A 16,746-nucleotide genomic window follows, 5' to 3' on the forward strand; every position below is an offset into this window, starting at 1 on the left:
TCCAGATGAAACACACACACACACAGAGCTCCATTTTGTTACCTTCCTCTCCAACCCAGCAATATCAGAAAAGAGGCAGTAGGGCCCAGGGAGCCGTGTTTAATTGGCATCCTCTTATTACTAATTAGCTCCGAGGGGCTCTCCACAGCTCGTAATGGTCAATAGAAATGCATCCACTGATTTAAACGGGCTTCGGAGCAGCAGCAATGCTGGAGCAGACTCCTAGAAATGACCCCGCTGCAGCCGTGGTCCTCCCCATGGAGGAGCCAGCGCAAGGCCACCGCCACTGCAGCCCTCACTGGGCTTCTCCAGTCGCAGGTACGGGTCTGGAGGAGCCTCGGGAAAGTTGTCTCGCCCAGGGAAAGTGTTCCCGGAGGGTTTTGGCTGCTGCGCAGCTTCTCTGCAGCACAGCCTGCCCAAGAGCCTCTCGCCTGGATGCTGCGATTAGAGGTGTCCAAGCAGGCAAAACATCAGCAGCACTCGGTGCTTAAAATCCATCAGCAAGACCTCAACAGCGGAGATTTAAGTCAGAAATTCATCTCACTGTCGCTCAACAAACTCCACTTGAGAATCCGGGACCCTATGCCTCCTCAGCTGCCCCACTTTATTCCTTAACAAAACAGTTCAGAAAGGGGGAATCTGCAAAAAGCTCTTCAGCAGCAGCAGCAGCGCTGAGATTTTGCGGCGCCGTTCTGCTCGCAGTCGACTGAGCCGAAGAGCCGCCAGTGCCGCACACACAGCCAGGCCACAGATCCGACCCTGCGGCAGCGCTCCCCGGCGACGCAGCCCCCTTCTCCCTGCCGGGCCGCTGCAAAAAGCTCCGGCGTGCTCTGTGAGTCTGGCATTCCCATGGCTTCCCCAAGGGAGCCGCGTTTCCAACCCAAACCCCTTCCCAGGGGATTATTTGCCAGGTCCCGCAGCTTCCATGCTGTGAGCCTGCCTCATGCCTGGAAGCTGGGGAAAAAAGTGATGGGCTATTCTGCGATACCAGGCTGGTGACCCTTCTTTTTCATTGCCTGTTTTATATCCTAGCTCTTAGTTTCAGTAGGAAAAATAAAGTTTTGGAAGAAGAGGTAATTTTCTAGTCAATTCTGTAAGAAATTTAGCAGATATCGAGAAAAGTGCTGTTTCTGGGTCAGTGCAGCGAGCCCCTTTGCGCAGAGCCTTCCCACCATCGGTCCCTCTCTGCTCACTGCAGGATGAATCCTTGCCTGTTCAGGAGCAATTATTTAGGGAGTTTCCTTTGAGAAAAGCGTCCCATCAAGCAGGAGCCATTTCACTTCCTGGTGCATTTTTAACGCCCTGACTCCAAGCAGCTAAGCGATGGTGCGAAGCCTTGTGCCACAGCGCCAGGGGAGCTCAGATCCCAATGCTGCCGCTCCTGGGGCTTCGTGTCCTGCCCACCGCTGCGCCTCTGATCCCTGCTAGCTGCTGGGAACCACTTTGGTCACACGCAGCACCAGTTCCTACCAGGATGCGTACAGGTTGTTTTGTTTGTACAGAAGCTCCCAGAGATCGTTAGGAAGATCTTTCGGATCAATAGGTCTCAGGTAAAAAAATATCCCCGTGCCCCAGAGCTGAGGCTCCTGGCTGCAGACCGTCAGCTCAACACCCATCTGCTCTCCAGCACGCCATGGCGGAACTCCCAAGTGGCTCATAACCACAACGCTTCGGGGATCAAAACTGCAGGTTTTCTGCTGCCCTTCACAGCCCACATGACCCAGGAAGGGCGTGAAGAAACACCACGAGCAACTCCTGCAGTGGCCAGAGCTGGCGTGGGCTCTGCTGCCCAGGCAGCACCCTGCGGGGCAGTGGGAAGAGCACCCACACGTGACAAGCGACGGCACGGCCTGGGCTGGCAGAGAGCTGCTGACAGCAAGGTTTTCTCAAGTTTTGTGTTATCAGAGAACCCAGAAATGCTTCAACCCCAGCAGCAAGAAGAAAACACAAGCCTCCTTCAGGAGAGACAGCCCTTGCCTGTATAAGCCCGTCTTTTTACCTGAGCACCCCTGAGATGAGACTGCACCTTCAGAGTGATCCTGCCTCACCCGCCTCGCTGGCTGCGACAGACACGAGCATTGTCCGTGCCTTGGGCAAGTTCTCGGTCCTGCACTACTCCATCTGAACGGAGGGACATGTACAGACACACCTCATGTAAACATATAGCATACGTAAGGCAGAGCCATCCTGAGGCACCTCGGAAGTTCATACAGCACAGGGTAAAAGGGTAACTGCTTGAAAAGCATTAGAGGGGGAAATAGTCTCATTTAAAATAAATAGATTCAAAACCACCACAAATTTCCCTTAAAATCATCCAGTAGTTGAAGATTTAACAACTTTAAAATTGGTTAGGAAAGATGTACAGGAAGAGGTTTAAGTCAGAAGCTTTAAAACAACAACTTAAGAATACATCCCTCTTCCAGTCCTCCATCTTCCAAAGCCCTCCTGCTTGATGATTTGGTTCCCACCACTATAAATCAACCTAAAAAACCACCACTGACCCGAGAAAATAGCCAGTACCGAGCAAATCTGGATTTCTTAGAGCATCACGAATGCTGCTGTGCACGTGGGGATCTGAGGCTAATGCAAACTGGTCCGGCAGATCTGGTGTCTAAGGGGTGAGGGTATCCACTGAGTAGAAAATACTCAAACTCAGTAATACAGAAACTTAGATAAAAAAGTCTATGCATACGAGACGGACCCAAAGTACCAGTGCCAGCAGCACAAACACCACTACCAATAACTGGTAAATAATGCCACTTAAAAGAAGCAAAGCCATTTGTCAAAGAAGTCAGAAGATCTCAAGGTAGACCACCACATTTAATCCATAACAATCAATTAGACCACAGAGAGGCACAAATAATACCAAGGACACCCAAAGCTATTACCAAAAGCCTAAATTTAACAGAAAAACCAACCTGTTTGTAAAGTATAGAACAGGTAAGTATCCTGACTACCTGGAGAATGCAACAGTCCAGAAGCTTATAGTCAGAAGGGCCAGTTTAGGTGAAAACAATGGTCAATTCTGCAAAACCCAAACCAAACCAAAAATCCAGCCCAAAGGAAACCACCATGCAACTCTTACCACAAACCTAAAATGAAGCAGTCAAGGAAGGACACAGAAAAACAATCCCCCTTGGGTCCCTGAAGCCGTATCGTTTGCTCTCTTTTCCAAATATAAAGCAGAGTCCATCAGGGAGTCTCCTTCTCTGGATGGAGGCTGAAGAGCTGGAGCTCACCCACCACCAGCCAGCTCCAGGCTGAAGCTCCACCAAACTTCATCCGAAACTGGGCAAGTTGTCCAAGAAATCAAGGGGGAACTTGGAAAAGACTTGGGAGGTCTTTTTCATCCCCATTATTTACAACTTCCTAAAAGTGCCAAAGTCCAAACCAAGGACCACAAGCGTTCCTCACCCCACAACAGCTCTACTACTGCAGCCCTTGCACTGATGCTGACAGTGCTGCAGGCACTAACACCCATCTTGCTACCCCATCAATACCTAAAGTAGCCAAGACTTGCTAATCATGCCGTAAGTCACGCTGGCTCTCTTTAGAGAGTATGCCTCATTCACTTGGGCGCTAAGTACATTAACTGCTGCCCAGCTAATATTCACTCCCGATCAATGACACACATAGGAGCCCTGCCAAGATGACAATTCTGCCTCTTAAAAACACTCCTCACGTCACTACACAAATTGCTCTTCCCCTTCGCCTCAAACCCCATCAGCTTTCCACCATCCCATGGAGCTGGAAGCATGGGAGCAACACATTTAGGGATGGCTTTAGGAGGTGTTTGGGAGCCTGATGATGTAGATGGGCACCGCACACCTTTAGGAGCAGGGCTGCTGGTGCAGTGCTGGAGCACCACGAGCTGGCATCTCCTGTAGAGCCCAGGCACGGAGAGATGGGGGTGGACAGGAGAGCCATTAAAGCTCACTAATTCTTGGTCTCTTCAGGGAATGACCCCAGCAGAGATGGACACACAGCAGTAACTTTCTCTGCTGTGCCTCCTTCCACTCTCTCCCATGGGCAGCAGAGGTGGAGATTTTCCATGGATAACCTCTGGAGATTCAGTGATGCGCAGGGACCACAGAGTGAAGGTGTTGGCTCAGCTGCTGATGCACTTGCTTTCAAAGCATCACGCTGCAACACAGCACAGAAAAGACCTTCCAGCTCGTCATTCTTAGGGTTGTTCTAAACTAATTACTAGTAACCCGCATTAGCCTGCTCACCATCAACTGGAGCACAAGGGAAAGACAAAGATGATGTTCACAAAGAAGCGCAACCACCAAAATTGCAAACCCAGGGAACAGAGAGCCCACCCTGCAAGCAAAAACACCCCAGGAAAACCCCAAGTTTGTTTTAAACTGCTATTTTCCTCTCGCGGTCACAGCAAAGCCTGTGACACAGTGCCTATAAATTTCCTCTAATGATGCAGCAGCGAGGCAGAGATCCATCTGTGCTTGGGCACAGGTGAGACTTTTCACTATCATGTAAGTGCAGGCTGCCTTTCAATTACACTCACCAGCCCATTAGGCAAATTAGATTTGCATACGAGAGGATAACTAGAAAGTCAAGAAATAGGCCCTGAAGTAAAATACGTTTTATAACCTACATATCCCTGGGAAGATGTGGACAGTAAGTTTGCAATTTAACCCAGGACTGTGTTCGATGTTCACGTTCTCCAGGTTTCTGCTCTTAGCGCTGGCGTATTTTTGAGGACAGTCCCTCCACCATGCAGAACTGAAGCCAGACAAAGACATCTGCGTACCCTACATCCCCACCTCCCTAAAAACATGCCCATTTCTGTGGGGCTTTGCATCGTTTGCAGGTTCTGCCTTGTAGTATTCTTGATAGTAGATTAGAATATTACTGGCCCCAGAGAATTTAAACTGATTCCCCCTGGGTTTTAATAAATATACCACTAAACTACAGAGTTATTTCCAGCACCCTAAGGAGGTGCACCAGCACATGCTGCGCAGCGGCATGGGGTTGCACTGGTGTCCCATGTCACTGAGGACAGTTGTGTGGACTAAACCGTCCTGCTCAGGTGATCCTGAAGAATTAATCTGCCCACAAGTACTTTTTTTTTTTCCTGGTGAGTATATGCAAAACAGAGACAACCTAGCTCATCTCCCAGAATCCAGATGGCACTTGCAAACCTTGTCTGTGTATCAAATGTTGTTTTTTAGATCAAGTGTCCCTGGTTGACAACACAGAACTTCACGATGCTATCTTTAGAGAGGCTTCTCTGCAAAGAAACACCCTTTGAGCATACGTTACAGGGAATATGCTAATGTGGCAGGGTGTTTTCAGCGGACTCAGATGGATCTGTTTCAGGGAGCTCAGATACCCCAGAACAAGCTGAGCCTGGCTGAAGATGAAGGGTCATCCAGCTCCCCTTTTACCACCAAGCCCCTACAGAAAAGACATGTTAGCAAGTTAAGACTGCAGAGAAAGGTTAACATGCACTGCTGGAGAGATGCAGGGTGAGGTCAGGTCCACTGACACACAAGAATTATGCTTACCAAAAAACCCTACCACGTGAACTACAGTAGCTGAAACTCAACAGCAAAATCCAAGACTTCTCATTCCTTCGTTTCTCCTACAGGTTTAGAGATTCTTACCCTAGTTTCCTGTTCAGGAAAATGCAAGGGTGTGATAATAAACCAATGGTTTTCTTCCTCAAAGTCTTCATTTCCTCCTCCAGATTTCATGTAAAGATAAAAGCAGCACATGCAAAGTAACTTTTTTTTTTTTTAACTTAAACAGCCCTTTAATAGAAAACAAAACTCCACAAAACTTTCAGTTTCACACATTCCTGAGATGGCAATGTTACCCTCAACAAAAAAAAAATTACTAGTGATTATTAAAAATAACACCATCACCCCCAAAAATCCCCATCCTGAGCTGTTTTCTATGCTCCTCAGCTCCAAGAACAAGAAGCATTACCTGCATGTGAAAGAGCATGAAAAGCCCCTGACCTGTACACACTCCTGCCAAGCAGCAAAATGGCACTACAAAAGCTGGGAGAAGACAAAGGCAGCTGCAGAAACAGAGAAGGTTGTGATACAGCTCATCCCCAGGATCAGAAGGTGACACCAACAGCAGTGAGGTGGCTGAAATAACCCCTCGCGCCCACTGCTGAAAAGAACATTTCAGAACAGCGACATCAGGTAAAGCAGCTTCTTTTGAAAAAAGAAAGTGATCCAGGAGGTAGCTCCTTCCATATTGCAGGCGCTCACAGTAAACACCATATGGCCTGTTAATTTAATTAGGGAGAAGAAACCCCCTAAGTTTGAGATTTGACTTTGAAGGGTTTAAAACAAGTATGAGGAAAATCACTCAAGATACTCTATTAGGTTGTCTCGCTAGCTTCGTGCGTCCTCCTGACCTGATTTAGCTGGTGGCTCTCCCCAAACCATACTGCACCTCTAAGGGGCTGATTTTTTTTTATTATTATTATTTTTTTTTTTTAGAAGCCCACTACCAGATATGCACAACCTACACTGTTGCATGGCTGCTTCCCAGGAAGACCTGGGTGGTTCACGCCGGGCAGCCAAGCCAGGATGGGTCTGTATCACAAAGGAGTTAAGTGCAGTAGATAACCCGAGTGCTTCAGTTAAACCCATCTTCTCAGATGCCAACCAGAATTTTTATTTTAAATCCTTCACACGCACTGCATTGGCAGGTCTCACACATCAAGGCAGGATGGACCACAAGGTGGAGGTCAACCTGACAAATGCCAAAGAACCAACGCTGAGACACAAAGTCTCAGGACAAGTCCATTCCCCACCTATAAGTAAGCTTGCGCTTGTAATCTTGAGGTCAACTGACCAAGCCCCAGCCCTTCCCAAAGATTTCTGTATGTGAGTAAAGACTCACTGCACCATCTACTTCCAGACTAGCAAGAGAGACTGTGCCCAATAGGGTTGTGTTATCTGAGTAAGAAGTTATTCTTCGTTTTGGCCATGTCTTCCATGTTCTGCTTTGAGGAGAGAGGAGAACATCTAGGATCTTTTCTAGCTAGAGGTTTGCATACATATATCTGTACTGCAACAGGAGACTGTGGCACCACTGTTGTGCTGGAGCACCCTGCCAGGTCTCAGCATGAGCTGCCCAGGGCTGCCCAGTGCATTGCTGGCAGGGAACAAGGCAGATCCCATGGAAGTGGCTGCTGGGGCACCACCAAGAATGCAAAGACAAAACCCACTTAGTATCTATGCAAAAGCCTCACAAGCCATAATGGCTGAGGCTTACAGAGCTTTGATGGGCTTTCGTCTTCAAGAAGCCTGCTCAGGCCAGGCAGTAGCACATGATGCCTCAGCCATGGTGCTTTGAGGAACATCATCCCCCAGCGAGCTGCTCTGCCAGGAGCCACCAGCACAAACCCCATCAGCTGCAATGCAATGCTGCAGCATAACCACACTCCTTTCAGGAGGCCCAGCGCATCCTACGGGAAACCCAATGCTTCTCTACAGAGATACACACCCTGACCAACCTCCAGGCTTGGACAGGGCTTTGTCACCCAACATGCTCAGGCAGAAACACAGAGGACCTGCGCAGGGAAAGCTACACCTGATGCCTCCAGCACGGAGGTGAGCTGCCACTATCCTCCATTCCTGCCTGGAACAAAGTAGGTCAGGGCTGCGTGGGCTGGTCCCTGAGCACAGGACACGACCCGCCTGAACTCCTCGCTCCGTGCCTCTGCAGAACAGGTTCATTTTCAAGTCCTAGGTAGGGCAGCAAGAGATGCCTCCTTCCCTCTCTCCTGTTACTAACTGCAGTGCATTTCGCCTTGAGGCAAACCCAGGCTGCTCCAGGATCCCCAGAAGAGATTTCAGGGGTTTGGGGTTTTATGCAAACTGCTGCCCTGCAGATGAATTGTACCAGAGAAAATCACATTGTTCCTAGAATTGTGTAACCTCAATTGGTGCGTAGTTTCTCTTTGGCTCCTCTCAACAGTTGACTACACTCACAAATTAACAACCCACTTGTTCAATTATTTTTTCTTTTTCTACCCAGACTCAGGTTATGATCTGCATGTCTGTTTAATAGGTGTGCCACAGCGATATGCCAGAGACCAGAGTTTCCCATTTTCTAGTTAAAAAAAAAAAAAATCCAAATAACCAAACATCTAAAGCCCAGCAGACTTCTTCCTGCTAGCAAGAAAACCTCCTCTCAGGACACTGCAAAGATTTAATTTACTACCAATTGCCCTCTGGTTATTTTACATTTATGGGGTGGGGGCTGAAGAAAGGAAGAAGGCAGGGAGAGGGTGTAATTAGCTTTGCTTGTAAAATGTTCATCCCAGTTGTAATAGCGACTGGAGCCTATCGGGGGCTTAATAGATTTCAGGGTTTTGTTCCTTGTGAGTGCTGAAGTGTCTGTGTGGGGTGTGGGGAATAAAAAAGGGGAAAAAATATATTAAAAAAAAAATCAATAAGTGGATCCTACTTCTTGCCACAACCCCATATGGAAGTAATCAAGCACAAGGGTGGCAGCTGGGGCCAGTAACAGTCACCTGCAGTTGAGGGACGTGGGGGTTTCGGATGGGTTTTTAATGCTAATTTCCTGGAGAAACAATGAGGGAGCGGGCGCAGAGCGGCAGCCCAGGGCGGATGAATAGGGACCAGCCGGAACAATGGCTGCACCTGGTGCTGGGAGCAGCGGCACAGAGCCGGCACGCGGCAACAGCGCACGGCACATCTGTTCCCCGCACAATAACCCACTCCCCCTGACGCTCCACCAGCATCCTAAGTAATACCGGGTCTTTAAACATTCACAGCTTGCCGCGGAGCAACAGGTTTGAGCTGTTTCAGGGCTGCAGCATGCTCCTCCTCCTCCTCCCCTTGTTTGGGGCGAGCTCAATGATGGTTATCAATACTTTGCGGGCTTTCTTGGGTTGTTGGTGAAAGAGATGCCTTTCTTTGAAGGGGACGGCTACGCAGCATCCTACCGTCAGGTTTTGGCATCCTGTTGCTGGAAGGAAAACTGACTCTGGCTTTGTAGTTTCCACAGGACCAGACAGCAACTGAGTAGCAAATCTGCAACAGTCCTGGCTCTTCTAAATGGTGTCCTGGCCACCTGCGACTGTCGTCCTTCAATAGCACAAGTCCTGCCGTGGACACGAAAGACAGGAGTCCTGCAGCCAGGAGCGCGCCAAGGAAATTCAATACACATTATTCTAAAACCTTAAGCTTGGCTTATAAAAATGCCATTGTTCAACCCAATAAAAGACATGATAGTTACACTTTAAAATGCTTTGAAACCTCTGAAATCGCTATTGTCCTTTCGGACGTAAGCTGCCGACACACAAAGCGGCACTAAGGTCAAGGTCTTGCCTCAGAAAATTACTTGCAGACCCAGGAACTGAACCCAAGCTTCTAGATGCTCCGCTTCAACTGCGGGATCATCGCTTGCCAGTTCTTCCCAGCTTCTGCTCTTGCTCTAAACAAAGGTTTTTCCACCCATTCCCTGAATCCTGCATGAATTAAGACAGTCTCCATCATAAAAAAAAAAGTTGAACAGGCTCCCAGAGACCTGCAGTGATGCCGCCCCCAGGGACGGCTCTGGAGTGTCTGTCGAAACGCATTTCATACCTAGCTTCTAACAAGCAATCGGATATGGAAATAGTCACTAGATGCTAGGATAAAGGCAAGCTTACAATCTAGCCCAAACCAAGTACAGATAAACCAGCACTTATTATGGGAAAAAACCCAACAGGCAACAGATTATGACCGTCTCCTGTTCAGATTTAAGAACTAGCCAGCATTGCCTTAAATCAGCTACATATGCCCAAGTCCTCAAATGACTTTATTCAGCTATCCAGCTATACTATAAACATCGCACATGCACGTCAAATAAATCTTGTTTTTTGTCCAAATCCTAAAAAAAAACCAGAGCTGGAAAAAACAAGAGGCCACCTGGCTCGCCCGTCCCAGCAGATAACGATGGGAGAGCGCTGCCTCCTGCAAAATGCTGCTGGTGGTTACTGCCTTTATGGGTCAATTTGGGGACCAAAGAGCTGGCTGCTTCAAAAACTCAGCTCCTGAAGTCAAACCAAGCTCTTCCTCTCTTGCCTACTGTCTCCCAGTGATAACATCTACAAGCCAAAATCCACCATGAGAGATGTGTGACCAAGCCCTGTAAAGGAGCAGTAAAAAATAATTTGGGATTCCCACTTGATCCAACAGAAAAGGAGCATTAAGAAGTGAAACCCCGCTCTCTCGGGGACACTGGTCCTGTAAGACTAAGGGGAATAAAACAGAAGGAAAAAAAAAACAAACCCAAGAGCCTGACCCACAGTTCACGGGAGAAAAGCTCCCTTTGCTTTTGGCTTCAGTGGGTTTAAACGAGCCTCTGCAAAACCCAGCAGATGCAACTTGCAAAAATAGCAGCATCTTGGAAGTAAGCAGGGGCTGTGGCTCCAGTCCCCGGGCAGAGGAACCCGACTTGGCAGCACTGTTTTGGCCTTTTCACTATTAAATGGAGTTTCTGCTCTGTTCCTCAGGGCATTCCCTGTGTAATAGACTTCTCAGATTAACGATTTCTTTTCCTTGCCTTTAGCAATTCTGCTCCTTCCTCAGACCCTTCAAATCCTTCACTTGGCTTACTGCACTTTCCTGTTGGCAATATTTGCTCAAACTGCCTTTGCTTTAACCCTTTTACCTTGTTTCTTAACACTGGGGCCTCTCAGTTTTGCATTATTTGCAGATTTCTTTAACCAGTGGATGTGCTGGGGTAGGAATACCCAGCTGGGGAGGACCCACATTCATTTAGGTGAAGCCTAGATAGTCCCAAAAATCAGACTAAACATCTCCATATTAATAGTGAAAATCACATCATCCAGCAAACAATTCTGAAAAGAAAAAGGAAGAAAAAAATCTTCACTTGGATGTGCTACCCCATTTCTACAGAATTATAGAAACTGGCCACCAAGTTTCAAGCCACCCTCTTCTCCAAAATACAACCACCTCTCTGACCCAAGCACTTGGGTCGTCAGACACCCCAAATCCTTTCCAAAAATAAAGGAACCCGAGAAGAAAAGTTTTCCGCAGGGCTTGAGCAAGACACCAGCAAATTAGTTGTTTAATGGCCAAATCATGCTGCCTCGGTGCCGGCAAAACTTCCGTTTGCTTAATCAGAGCCCGACCTGCAAAGAGACCACAAGAGCAGATGCTCCAACATGCTGCACTGCATTCGTAAATTGGGGAAGTCTTTGGGAGAGCCGCAGCAGAGGAGCACGGCTCTTTGCTTTTAGATATCGTCACACTCTGTACAGCTTTGCTGGAGATTTTCTGGTTTTCATTCCTCCTTTGTGCTGGTGCACTTTGAGACGTTGGAGTCGCAGAGCATTAGGCAGCACACACTCCTCCTGCCTCCTCTCCAGGGACAGCGAGGGACACATAGGAGATGTTTGGCGTGTTCTGTAGAAGCAGGCTTATAATATATATTTTTAAAAAGCCTATACCCAAATGCTTGCATGCTGCAAGAGAAGGAAAACTTTGAGGTGGCACATGCAGTGGCCGAACCGGAGGAGCACGGAGCTGCAGCCCATGCAGCAGCGCAGCGCCCTGCCGGGGAGCCCGGCCAGGCTGCACCGCGCTCTCCCCGGGGAAACCCTGTCATTTGGCACGCTTAAAACTAACCCGGACAAAGCAACAGCAAAGCGCCCCAAAGGGAATCATCCTGCACCAGACAGCCTAACAAATATTCCTCTCTTTTTCCAGTTCGGCGGCAAGCGATCCACAGCCACATTTTAGCTCCCCAAACTTTGAGTGCTGATTTTGGTGCATCTCCCACGGCTGGGCAGGATTTTGCCGGCACACAAAATGGACTGCGAGTACCGTCACGCAGGAGCCAAGGGCTGGGGGGGGCGGCAGAAAAAGCCAGTAATATTTTGCAAAGCACGCACCCAGGGCAGCGGCTCAGCAAACGTGCAACAGAGGGATCTTTACAACAAGCTACTCCGGAGGGTTGGAGGAGCAATTTCAACTGCTAAACCTTCCCAAAAAAACAGGGGGAGGGGGGGAAGCACATGATTAAAAGACACATGCAGGATCAGAAGATTACAATGGAATAAAAGAAAATACAGCAGTCTGCAGCCCAACAGTGAAAATATATAGGGCAGGGAGGTCTGTTCCGGTATCATAAAATTGATCCAAGAGATTTAGATGCTGGTAGCATCAGTTGCTGCTCGAGGAGCGCAAAGACAAAAAGGGAGCAGCCTCTGCCACAATGCAGAGCAGCACTGAAAACACAGAGAAAATTAAGGAAATTTGGGAGCTGATGGAAGAAATCTGCCTCTGCGGATTTACACACACACACGCACACCCCCCCCGACTTCAATATCAGCATGCAGCAATGAGAGTAAGGCTAGGCACAGCGGAAAAACATGTTCTGCTAAAATACACAAAAACCTTCCTGCTTTTCCATTTCCCCAGAAAATGCTGAATCCCAGCCTTCTGCTCACAGGGGAGGGGGTGGGAATAAAAATAAGAAAAAAAATAAAATAAACCATTCCATAGCAACATAGAAAGAGCTCTAACGCAGCTCTCCTTAGAGAGAGTTTAGTATTTTTTCAGCTGCAGAATCCACGCATGCAGCCGGCTCCTCTATTGAAGTTTTCCCCCAGCAGAGCCACTGCAGTCGACCGGAGGCAGGCTGGGTGGCGAAGCGCTGCGGACGCCACCGCTCCCACCCTCTCCCTCTACCTGTGCTCAAGGTTGAGGCTCTCCCCAGACCGCCGGTGAAACCCACATCGCTCTTTAAGCTACTTGGCAGCATGGCAGGCGAGCATCCCCCCCCGAGCATCCCCCACCACCCCCAGATACACTGCGCCCTACCCAGTCCCGTTTAAAAACAGACCCATCTATTGCTTACCCTAAAGAGCAAGGTTGCAACGATCCAGCTGCTGTTGAATATACCTAGTTTCTTTGAAATATAAATAAAAGCGCTCTTCCTGCTCCTCTGCTCGTGATCTTCGAGCGCAGCCGGAGCCCAGCCTGCCTTCTCCTTTCATTAGCTGGACATGTGTCAGGTCCCGCACATCTGCGATTTCTCACTGCCTGGAGCCGCCTGTCCGATTCCAGGGAAACACAGATGGATCCCAGATGGGAAGGTCCTGCCAAACAGACCAGCTCTCCACCTTGCCAGAATACCCAGCTTAGAGGCACACACCCTCGGCTCCCTGCCTGCTCCCTGCCTGCGCCGCGCTGCTGCCAGGCTGCTCGCCAGCTGATGTCACCAAGCACACACCTACCAGCGCCTCGCAGCCGGGCTGACATTAACTTGTTAAATACACGTAATTTGTTTATGGCCGGCAATAACAGCGAGACAGCGGCGGGGCGGTGAGAGGAAAGGAGGGCTTCGCCGACACAGGCACCGTGGGTCGTTTCCACCGGAGCAACCCTCCCGAAATCAGCTCTGCCTTACACAGCGCCGGGTGTAAATCAGCCTTCAATTTTGAAATCTGGATAAGCTGTTGGGTAAACTAGCTAATTAATTTTCTGAAGGTTTCCTCATGCACGTAAATCTTCCCTGTAAATTCCCCTCCAAGCCCCAGCACCAGAGTTTGCAGCGCTGGAAAGCTGGCATGTGTTAGCAATTAGAAGCAACAACAAGATAACAAGATACTGATGTTGCAAGGGTACCAAACGAGGACTGGAAAATTCAAAGGAAGAGCAATTAAATGTGTAACATTACTCGGATCGAAGAGGAAGTGTTAAAGGAAAATGTAAATCCAGAATGTTTTATACGGGGAGTAAACTCCGCCAGGCATATCACAGCAGCATGGGAGGCTGGTAACAGAAACCCACTGGACACAACTACATTTGACCGTTTTTTCCCCCACCCTAACACACAGACGTGGCCACTCTGCCACTTACAAACCTCCCGGTAGTTTTGAATAGCCGCTCCCCGACGTGCGGCGTGGAACAACAGATACTAACTGGAGGCCCCTGACTAATCCCATCAGCCCAGCACCATTCACCGCAGGCCGGGCGCTGGGGAAACACGGATTTACGCACAGCATTCCTTGCCACGCAGACAGGCTACCCCGGCTGCCTGCAGTACTGCCCCGGAGAGGAGGCATCCACCGCTCCAGTTACTGCCCAAACCATCCTCCTCCACGCCATCCTCCTCCCAGCTCCCATAAAACCAACCGAAGAGAAGCAGCGACACTTGCATTTTGCTTGCAGACCATGCACAGGCACAATTTAAGATCTCAGGAGGGATTGAGCACTCCAGTCCCTCTTTCTCTGAGCTGAGCAGGTTCGGGGCTCGATATAATCCTTTCCAAATCTTTGCAGGACACACCATCTCTCCCTCCAGCTACTTTTTTGAGAACCAGAGACCTACGTACTTTGCCAGGACAGCAAAGTAAAAGCCTGCCACTGCCCAAGCTGCAGGACGCTTGTTTTTCAAAAGCCCAGAAATCACAAGCTGAATTCTCCACAGCTGGTGTAAGCGTGACGGGATATTTACTCACTCACAGACAGCAAAATGCTTCTTTTTATTAAATATCCAATACTTTGGTAAGCTACTGCTAACTGCCAAGCGATGTCCATAAAGGACTGCCCCATGGCATACCACCCAATCCTTCACCCCCAGCTTCTCTGCCTCTTCCTCCTAATTAGTTGAAGGTACCTCTACTTCCCCCTTTGGGAGGGGAAAACGCTGTAAAGGCAGGAGGAAAAAAAAAAAGTGCTTTAAAGGAAGTATTAAAAAGCATTCTGTGAGCAGGCACGGCATACATTCATGAAGACATGGGCCACGTTTTCCTCCCGCAGAGGATGGGCCCCCCAGCATAGGCAGGATGGTAACTGGGGGAGGCATTTGGGCAGGAGACGTTCAGCTGTTGTAGGAACCCATGAAGCTGCTGCAGCCTTGGCTGGGCGAGCACATTGCTCTGAGAAGGGCAGCCTGGCTGCAGACAGAGGGGGGCACAGATTTACAGCTACCATCCTACCTCCAAACCTCAATGAAGAGAAGCAATTTCACATGCTTCAGTTAAAAAAAAAAAAAGGTGAATCATAACCGAGTATCAGCACGCAGATACCTGGCGTGCCCTGTAAAGCGATGCTCGGGCAGCAAAGCGGGGTGGGAATGGGCGGACGCTGCAGGCAGATCCACCATCACCTCCCGGCACCCGCTTCTTTCTGCACCCCAGTTCCCGCTAGCAGGGCTGCTGGCGAGGCACATCAATAAAACATTTCATTTCAGAAAGTTTAGCTTGCTGGGGCTTCTGACACTTTTGATGAAGGTTGCGCAAAATACTAAAGCTCTCAATATTTCATAAGCCAAGATGGAAAAATCATCTCTAAATTACACAGACAATGAAGGGAGACAAGCAGCTCCATGAGCACCAGAATTAATAAAATTATTTTCCTATGGACTTGCATCTCATGATTTGCTCCCCGGTGCCTCGCGCTGTGAGGTCCCCAACAGGAGCCCTCCCCGGCTGGGGTCGTCCCGACAGCAGTGGCTGTCATGTGGATTCTCTGATGTCTTCTAAAGAGCGAGCTCATGTTGCAGCTTTGCCCCCAGTGGAGATGGTACCAGGCAGATGGCTGCAGCCCTAGGCTTAAGGCATTAAGCATCAGACGTGACTGGGCCCTGTCCAGACATCACCAAACCAGCCTGAAACCAGCCAGTGAATTCAAAAGCTCAGGCCACTCCAAGCATTTTAAGTATAGTTACGATGATTTGACCTTACAAACCTTTATGAAAACATATGTGCTCCTTGCCATGGTGTCCACAGGCCAACTTCTACCCAAACCCCAAAACCCTCGGGAAGGACATCCCCACTTCTGGCCGGGGTTGGGGCAGGAATATACCAGACCTCACGGCTCAGCCTCAGAGCAAGGAAGATGCATACGTGTTTTGGGCTCTCAAGGCATAAAAACTAAAGGTGAGGACATCTGGGAGCCCTGAGTAGAAGCCATTGCAAAGCCTCCTTTGGAAGGTTCGTGGATTGTACCTTAAACATGACCTGTGACCCAGCAGAGGCAGGTCCGTGGAGACGCAGGCAAGCATGTTGCCGGCAGCCGGTACCTCCGGCAGCACCGACGCGGCAGCTCCCGTTACCACAAAGCGAGCCAGGAGAAGTTATCACACACGCTCGGCCACCACCTTTGCAAACGGAGCAGGGGGAAGCAGAGGCAACACGCTAATAGAAAACACTGAGATACGTCATCTACTGACCTCAAGCAGCACCTGTACGTAACCAAGAGGCTAACCTGCTCCCCAAATATGCATTAAAACAGATTTTGTAACCCACACTTCGCCACTACAGTGGAAGGAAGGAGGATTGCAGGCAGCACGGGAGAAACCGCTTTTCCCAGCTCACCATCTTAATCTGCTCCTGCTTTCTTCTCATGGGAATGTTCCATGGAAAGAACGATGCAAAGTTTGAACACTGGGAGCTATTGATACCTGCTGCTAAGTGTGGTTTCTGAGGAAGGCGAGGAAATCTGAAGAATTTTTCCAGTTTCCAGTGGAATTTTTATGCCTATCACAGCACATTGCCACAGCAAGCAGAAGAGACCCGAACTACTTCTGATTTCTCTTCAATTCCATCCATATTTCATGATGCGCCACAGCTTTATATTTTTGCCTGCTGTGTTCTTACCTCGGAAAGAAGCTTCACTTATATTCACGGCAACCCTGGAAAGCCTTGCCTTTTTAAGCTGACCACTTTCCATCGCACAGAAAAATAAATCCAAACGTACCGAGACAGCCAAA

The 16,746-nt window shown here is 49.0% G+C and overlaps 1 protein-coding gene across 2 annotated transcripts in view; it reads right to left on the reverse strand.

Annotated features, from left to right (window-relative positions):
- CBFA2T2 (CBFA2/RUNX1 partner transcriptional co-repressor 2) overlaps window positions 1-16,746 on the reverse strand; it is a 65,497-nt gene that overhangs the window by 29,833 nt on the left and 18,918 nt on the right. The window contains exon 1 of one of the 2 annotated variants that reach the window (XM_054845878.1): window positions 12,886-13,267. The exons of the other annotated variant lie outside the window; for it this stretch is intronic. The gene's annotated coding sequence lies outside the window, so the exon portion shown is untranslated. Of the gene's footprint in view, window positions 1-12,885; window positions 13,268-16,746 lie in introns of those variants that run through there. 2 annotated transcript variants of the gene reach the window in all.

Source organism: Grus americana, chromosome 17, assembly GCF_028858705.1.
Source record: "Grus americana isolate bGruAme1 chromosome 17, bGruAme1.mat, whole genome shotgun sequence".
Taxonomy (NCBI): domain Eukaryota; kingdom Metazoa; phylum Chordata; class Aves; order Gruiformes; family Gruidae; genus Grus; species Grus americana.